The following is an 8,756-nucleotide window of genomic DNA, read 5'->3' as shown; positions in this document are numbered from 1 at the left end:
TATTTATTTTTTTTTGAGATAAGATCTTGCTCTGTCATCCAGGCTGGAGTGTAGTGGGGTCATCATGGCTCACTGTAGCCTCAGCCTCCTGGGCTCAGGTAATCCTCCCACCTCAGCCTCCCAGGTAGCTGGGACTACAGGGGCATGCCACCACGCCCAGCTAATTTTTGTACTTTTTTGTAGAAACAGGGTTCTGCCATCTTGCCCAGATTGGTCTTGAACTCCTGGACTCAAGCAATCTGCTAGCCTTGGCCTCCCAAAGTGCTGGGATTACAGATGTGGGCCACCGTGCCTGGCTGGCTACACCCATCTTAGGATCATCAACCTCATAGCAGGTTTGCTGACATCGAAGAACCCAATGATAATAAACTGGGGTTCCAAAGTATTATCTTGGAGGGACTGATTTTTTTTTTTTTTTTTTACTACATATGCACAGACAACTTCAATATTGTATTTTGGCTGAGCAGAAATTGAAATAGTTTCAATAGGAAGTCCTTCTGCTACTGTACTTTGTGCAAAAATGCAAGGACCTATTCATACTGTTCTTTAGCCTGGCTGACTCTTACTGAATCTATTTGATTTTGTATCCTAGCATTAAAAGAAGATAAACATTTAATGTGATGGAGATCTCAGTTACTCTGATTTTATTATATGAATGTATCAGATTATCACATATATCACAAAACTATGTACAGCTGTTATATATCAATAAAAAATAAAATAAGAGCCACTCATAGTGGCTCACACCTGTAATCCCAACACTTTGGGAGGCTGAGGCGGGAGGATGGCTTGAGCCCAGGAGTTTCAGACCAGCCTGGGCAACATGGTAAAACTCTGTCTCTACCGAAAAAGATACAAAAAGTAGCCTGGCATGGTGGCCTGCACCTGTAGCCCTCGCAACCCCAGAGGCTGAGATGGGAGGATTGTTTTAGCCCAGGGAGTTCGAGGCGGCAGTGAGTGATCACCCCACTGTGCTCCAGCCTTCACAATAGAGCAAGACCCCATCTCAAATAAATAAATAAATAAGATTAAAAAATAAAAGGCAAATCTTTTAATTTTATTTTATTTTTTTTGGGACAGAGTCCTATGAGACTCTGTGTCACCCAGGCTAGAGTGCAGCAGTGTGATCTCGGCTCACTGCAATCTCCACCTCCCGGGTTCAAGTGATTCTCCTGCCTCAGCCTCCCAAGTAGCTGGGATTACAGGCGCACACCACCACACCCGGCTAATTTTTGTATTTTCAGTAGAAATGGCATTTTACCATGTTGGCCAGGCTGGTCTTGAACTCCTGACTTCAAGTGATCCTCCTACCTCAGCCTCCCAAAATACTGGGATTACAGATGTCAGCCACCACGCCCAGCCGCAAATCGTTTTAAAAATCTGATTTTTGTCGAATAAAAATATGTTTAAGCTTTTCGTCTATGGCAACTAGATGTTCAGAAGAAGTCTGAGGCTGAGTGCAAAGTTCATTACCAGCTGTCAACAAAGAGCAGTATCTGTCAATGCTGCCCTGTTCAGCACAGTAGCTCAAAACATCACAGCCAGGACAGTCAGCAAACGCAACACCTCTGATTCGTTTGAAGTTCCCTTAGGTCCCTGGAGTGCGTGTAGGAAAGCCATCAGGTGTACTGCTTCCACGAGGTGTAGCACATTCTGGCCAAGCATAACTTGAGTCATCAGATTTATAAATGTTGGCCTCAGCCTATCCAAGGTGGATTCTGTGGTTCTTTCCAGTTCATTTTTGAACTTGACAGTGTGAACTCTGGAAATAGCTTTCACAGCTGCGGATTTTCCACGAGCATGCCCAGTTCATCATGGCTTTGTCTGCTGATAACTTCGTGTAAAAGTGGAGGCAACTTGGTGGACCTCAATAGCCAACATGGTGAGGTCCCGGTGAGACAGGTGCCCCCAGGTCACTCCAGCCTTGCCCCTTCACCATCTTGCCGGAAGCGCTGCGATGTTTGTTGTTGTTGTTGTTGTTGTTGTTGTTTTTCTATTAAGTAGCCAATACAGTTTTTCAGGTCTCTGATATTTTGTTACGGCTGTGCCGAAGGCCTGTGGGGTGCCCATGGCTGGCGCAGGGGCTCTGACGAGGGGTAGCTCCCACTTGCTCATTGGTTCCTACTGCCTAACACAGTGCCTGGAAAATAACCTAAGCTCACTTCGTGTCTTTAGATTGATCAATGCATGTGGGCCCCAAATCTTCCCTATGCAGTGTGATTTCTTTTTCTTTTTTTCTTTTCTTTCGCTGCAACCTCCGCCTCCCGGATTCAAGCAATTCTCCTGCCTCAGCCTCCCTAGTAGCTGGGATTACAGGTGCACGCCACCATGACTGACTACTTTTTGTAGTTTTAATAGAGATGGGGTTTCACCATGTTGTCCAGGTTGGTCTCGAACTCCTGACTTCAGATAATCCGCCCACCTGGGCCTCCCAAAATGCTGGGATTACAGGTGTGAGCCACTGTGCCCAGCCAGAAGTGTGATTTCATTTAAAAATTCTTTTTTTAGGGTGGGTGCTATGGCTCATGGCTGTAAGCGCAGCACTTTGGGAGGCCGAGGCAGGAGAATCACTTGAGGCCATGAGTTCAAGACCAGCCTGGGCAACATATGGAGAGCCCCCAACAACCTCTACAAAAATTTTAAAAATTAGTCAAGAGTGGTGGCGCATACCTGTAGTCCCAACTACTCAGTCGGGCTGAGAAGGGAGGATCACTTGAGCCCAGAGGTTAAGATTCAGCAAGCCATGATCACACTACTGCACTCCAGGCTGGGTGACAGAGTGAGACCCTATCTCTTAATTTTATTATCTTATTTTTTCTTTTTTAGAGACAGGATCTTGCCACATTGCCCAGGCTGGTCTCGAGCTCCTGGGCTCAGTTGATCCTCCTGTCTCAGTCTCCTAAAATACTGGGATTATAGGGGTGAGCCACCATGCCTCATCCAGACCTTTTCTCTAAATAAATAAATAAAAATCTTTTTCAGATCTCCATAGACATGTAGAATATATGTTTTGCTTATAAAAACCCTTCTATTAAAAACTCTTCACATTCCTGAAAAAGTAGTCATGACATCTTTTAAGTCAACTCTTTTATTGATGAAACTATTCTGGTTCATTTAAATATTCACTAGAAAAATCCTTCATTTTTACAATTAGTTCTCCACTGTGTGCAGTATCTACATGTCATTGGCAGCCGCTACTGTTATAACATTTCATGAATGTTTGATTGATACAAAACACAGAGGAAGATTTACCTTCCCAAGGTAGTTCGAAGTATGGGATTTTTGGATTTTTTGTTTTTTATGCCAACTGTCACTTGGCTTGTGGTCATCCTCATCCCATGCTCTTTACCTTCTGACCTTAGATCTATCTCATATTGATGACTTTTTTATTTTTATTTTTATTGATTTATTATTATGATGGATTATTTTGAGATAGGCTCTCACTCTGTTGCCCAGGCTGGAGTTCAGTGGTGCGATCTTGGCCCACTGCAGCCTCTGCCTCCTGGATTCAAGTGATCCTCCCGCCTCAGCCTCCCTAGTAACTGGGATTGTAGGTGCGCACAACCACGCTCAGCTAATTTTTGTATTTTTTAGTAAAGAAGAGGTTTCACCACGTTAGCCAGGCTGGTCTCGAACTCCTGACCTTGTGGTCTGCCTGCCTCAACCTCCCAAAGTGCTGGAATTTCAGGAATGAGCCACCACGCCCAGTCAAATTTTATAATTTTTAAGATAAGTTTTTTTTTTGTTTTGTTTTTGTTTTGAGGTAGAGTCTTACTCTGTCACCCAGGCTGGAGTGTGGTGGTGCCATCTCAGCTCACTGCAACCTCCGCCTCCCGGGTTCAAGCAATTCTTCTGCGTCAGCCTCCTGATTAGCTGGGATTACAGGCATGAGCCACCACACCTGGCTAATTTTTGTATTTTTAGTAAAGACACGGTTTCACCATGTTGGCCAGGCTGGTCTTGAATTCCCAACCTCAGGTGATCCACCTGCCTCAGCCTCCCAAAGTGCTGGGATTACTGGCGTGAGCCGCCTCACCAGTCCATATCAATCTTATAGGCACAGTTACAATATTAAATGAATGTTCACGGGTTGGGCTCAGTGACTCCTTCCTGTAATCCCAGCACTTTGGGAGGCCAAGGTGAGTGGATCACTTGAGGTCAGTAGTAATGACTTGTAATTCCAGCATGTAATTCACACCTGTAATTCCAGCACTTTGGAAGGCCGAGGCGGGTGGATCATGAGATCAGCCATTCAGGACCAGCCTGGCCAACATAGTGAAACCCCATCTCTACTAAAAATACAAAAAATTAGCCGGGCATGGTGCCGGGTGCCTGTAATCTCAGCTACTTGAGAGGTTAAGGCAGGAGAATCACTTGAAGCCGAGAGGCGGATGTTGCAGTGAGCTGAGATCGTGCCACTGCACTCCAGCCTGGGCGACAGAGCAAGACTCTGTCTCAAATAAAATAAAATAAAATAAAATAAAATAAAATAAAATAAAACAAAATACATAAATAAATAAAATACAAATAATACAAAAATTAGCCAGGTGTGGTGGCACACGCCTATAATCACAGCTACTCGGGAGACTGAGGCAGGAGAATCGCTTGAACCCGGGAGGAGGAGCTTGCAGTGAGCTGAAATTGCGCCACTGCACTCCAGCCTGGGTGACAGAGCGAGATCCATCTCAAAAAGAAAGAAAGATAAATAAAGAATGTTAACTTTCAATTGATGACAAAAGAGCAAAATGGTTTTAGCATTTTTCACTTTTCTGTAACATAGCCTTCATTTCTTCTCACTTTTTATATTCTTTACTATGTCTAGATAGAAGATAATTTGCCATTGATGTTTTGTACATGAATTTCGGGATTTTTTTCTCTTTTTGAACAAAATTTGTTTTGAAACAGGGTCTTGACCTATTGGCCAGGCTGGAGTGCAAGTGGCACGATCACAGCTCACTGTAGCCTTGACCTCCCCTGGCTCAGGTGATCTTCTCCCCTCAAACCTCCTGAATAGCTGGGACCACCTAGAGGTGCACGCCGTCACTCCGGGCTAATTTTTTTTTATTTTTTGTAGACGTGGAGTTTTGCCATGTCACCCAGGCTTGTCTTGAATTCCTGAGCTCAAGTGATCTCCCTGCCTCAGCCTCCCTAAGTGCTGCGATTATAGGTGTGAGCCACTGAGGCTGGTCCTCTTTGTGAAATGTTGATATTCTGCTTTTAATTCATCCTACAAGACATGAAGACTTCTCAAACAGGGCATTTACTTGAAAGATGGATAACCTAAATGGATTTAACTATCATACAATATAGTTCTCAAAGGTTTTGTTTAATGTTATAAATATAAATCACTTAAATGATTCCACAATTAGAATTATGATATAATCTAATTTCTCTTATCCTGCCTTATCAATTATTTACATTTTTATGAACATTTGTTGGCACAGTGTCCTTAAAGTTATTTAGCTAATACATTCTTGCTCTTTATATTCTCTATTTATTTACCTTTTGAATGTTTTAATAATTGCTTTTGCACGTAAAATTAACATCTCTCACCATCACCAGTTACAGCAGCGTTTTTTTCTCACAATTATAATTACCTATTTATTCTTCAGCTGACTGACAGAATTTGTATGTTTTATGTTTTATTTTTTCAGAGACAAGGTCTCACTTTGTCACCCAGGTTGGAGTGCAGTGGCACGATCATGGCTCACCGCAGCCTGAACCTCCTGGGCCCAGGCAATCCTCCCAGCTCAGTCTCTCAAGTGGCTGGGACTATGGGCACACACCACCATGTCTGGCTATAAAAAATTGTTTTAGTAGAGATGGAGTCTCACAATGTTGCCCAGGCTGGCATCAGCCACCATGCCTAGCCCTGACTGGCAGAATGTTAAGATAAGAGCACACAGAAGATATTTTCTTCAAGGAGTGTCTAAAATACTTACCTATATTTTGAAAGAGAATATACCTATATTAACACAATATCCTAATTCTATTCTGATTTATGATCCTGACATTAAGCTGACTATGATGGTGGCTTCTGCAAATCGCACACACAAGTTCAAAGAAGCCAGAAACAGTGCTGAGGCCGGCACCTGGCTCCCTCCCCAACGCCAAAGCCATAGAGCAAATTTTGGCCAAATACTAGGGGCAAAGCTAAACTGTGGTACAACCCTATCTAGTCAAAGAGCATCGACTACGGGGGCGGGTTGGCCTGGGTTTAAATCCTGGGTCTGTCACTTATTGGTTCTGTGGCCTTGGATGGGTTACTCTTTGTTCCTCAGTCTCCTTGTCCATAAAGTAGGGGTGATAAAGCACCTATATCATTGGGTTGTGGTGAGAATTCCATGAGATAATGTTTGCCGTGTACCTATCTTATGTAAGTACAAGTGTGTAAATGTCCAGTGCTGCTATTTTTAATTATTATTAATTAGTTACCCATGAAACTTAACTCATGACTTACTGCTTTTTTTTTTTTTTTGAGACAGGGTCTCGCTCTGTTGCTCAGGCTAACGTGCAGTGAGTGATCATAGCTCACTGCAGCCTTGACCTCCTGTGCTCAAGCAATCCTCCTGCCTCAGCCTCTGGAGCAACTGGGACTACAGGCATGGACTACCACCCCTGGTGAATTTCCTATTTTTGTTCTATAGAAATGAGGTCTGATATGGTTTGGCTGTGTCCCCACCCAAATCTCATCTTGAATTCTAGTTCCCATAATCCCCCAGTGTTGTGGGAGGGACCAGTTGGAGGTAATGTAACCATGGGGGTGGTTACCCCAACGCTGCTGTTCTCATGATAGTGAGTGAGTTCTCACGAGAGCTGATGGTTTTATAAGGGGCTTTTCCGTTTTTGCTCGGGACTTCTCCTTGCTGCCGCCATGTGAAGAAGGACATGTTTACTTCCCCTTCCACCATGATTGTAAGTTTCCTGAGGCCTTCTCAGCCATGCTGAACTGTGAGTCAATTAAACCCGTTTCCTTTATTAATTACCCAGTCTCAGGTATCTCTTTATGAGCAGCGTGAGAATGGACCAAGGCAGGGTCTCACTATATTGCCCAGGCTGGTCTCGAACTCTTGGCCTCAAGTGGTCCTCCCGTCTTGGCCTCCTACAGTGCTGGGATTTCATTTGTGAGCCACTGTGTCTGGTCAGAAATTTTCATAAGAATATAAATAACAGAGTTAATCATAATTGGATATCATACTTTATTTTATATATGAGTCTTTTAATTATCCAAGCACATTTAAAAATACTTTTAATTATGGAAATTGTCAAACATACACAAAAGTACAAAGATCAGTGTCAGGAGCCCTGGTGTGCCCACCTCACCTTCCGTGCTGACCAATATTCTGCTTACACATTCCACCAAGCACATTCAGTCCAAACCCCTACAGCCACTGGTCATATGACAGGCAGAGCAGCACAAAGTCAGCCAGTCCACAAAATCACACGTTTCAAGGTGTGACAGCTTTTTACTCTATCTGAGAGACAGACAAAGTGTGTAGGAATTTAGTCCCTAGTACAAATGTTGACACAGAATAATTTTTCACATGTTTAATTCAAATTGTATTTTAACCGTTGATATTAGGAGAGGCAGAAATCACTTCAGTTGCTTTGGTCTTAGCTATGTTCACAGCGTTGAATACTTGTGCTGCCAACAGATCCAGTAAAAGCTCAAAAACCTCTGAAGTCAAAAGCCCAAATTCAAACTCTTAACAAGGACTTTGTCTTGAGCCACATCAATACATTCAACTACCGAGATAGCCGCACCCTCAGGCCCAGAGAATCAGGCCTGGCAGTGCCCTCCAAGCTCTGTCATATCATGGCCTTCATAGAAAATGCAGTGTTTGGCTGGGCGCGATGGCTCACGCCTGTAATCTCAGCACTTTGGGAGGCTGAGGCGGGTGGATCACCTGAGGTCAGGAGTTTGAGATCAGCCTGGACAACATGGCGAAACCCTGTCTCTACTAAAAATACAAAAAATGAGCCGGGCATGGTAGTAGACGCCTGTAATCCCTGCTACTTGGGAGGCTGAGGCAGAGAATCGCTTGAACCTGGGAGACAGAGGTTGTAGTGAGCCAAGATTGCACCACTGCACTCCAGCCTGGGTGACAAGAGCGAAACTCTGTCTCAAAAAAAAAAAAAAAGAAAGAAAATGCAATGTTTTGGGGGAGACACTCCTCACAGCCAGGTCCCTGGGATCAGCACCTTTTTCATCCATTTGAAGCCCATATGCCCTGCGTGCTGGCTGAGAAGTCCTATACTGAAGCAGGTACTTAATATATACCAACTCCTTTCATCCTTACAACTACCCTGCCAAGAAAGCACCCTATATTCTCTCTTCATGATGGAGGACATTGAGGCACAGAGAAGTGAAGCAGTTTGCCCAAGATCACATAGCCAGAAAGGGTCAGTCATCACTAGCCCAAGGTTCTGGATACCTACCTCCCCACCATTAGCCTTTCTAATAAACCATTCCAGATTATCCCATGGTTTCCAACTCAGCCAAACCATACCATGCATTTATTTATTTATTTATTTATTTATTTATTTATTTATTTTTGAGATGAAGTCTCGCTCTTATCCCCCAAGCTGGAGTGCAATGGTGTGATCTCAGCTCACTGCAACCTCTGCCTCCCAGGTTCAAGCAATTCTGCTGCCTCAGCCTCATGAGTAGCTGGGATTACAGGCCCCTGCCACTACGCCCGGCTAATTTTTGTATTTTTAGTAGAGACGGGGTTTCACCATTTTGGACAGGCTGG

General features: G+C 43.9%; 1 pseudogene; it reads right to left on the bottom strand.

Moving 5' to 3' along the window:
• The window catches only part of LOC105540897, a 27,776-nt pseudogene that overhangs the window by 17,385 nt on the left and 1,635 nt on the right, over positions 1–8,756 (bottom strand).

This window comes from Mandrillus leucophaeus, unplaced genomic scaffold (assembly GCF_000951045.1).
Source record: "Mandrillus leucophaeus isolate KB7577 unplaced genomic scaffold, Mleu.le_1.0 Scaffold105, whole genome shotgun sequence".
Taxonomy (NCBI): domain Eukaryota; kingdom Metazoa; phylum Chordata; class Mammalia; order Primates; family Cercopithecidae; genus Mandrillus; species Mandrillus leucophaeus.
Note: the sequence above shows the minus strand (reverse complement) of the source record. Positions and strands in the feature narration are given on the sequence as shown.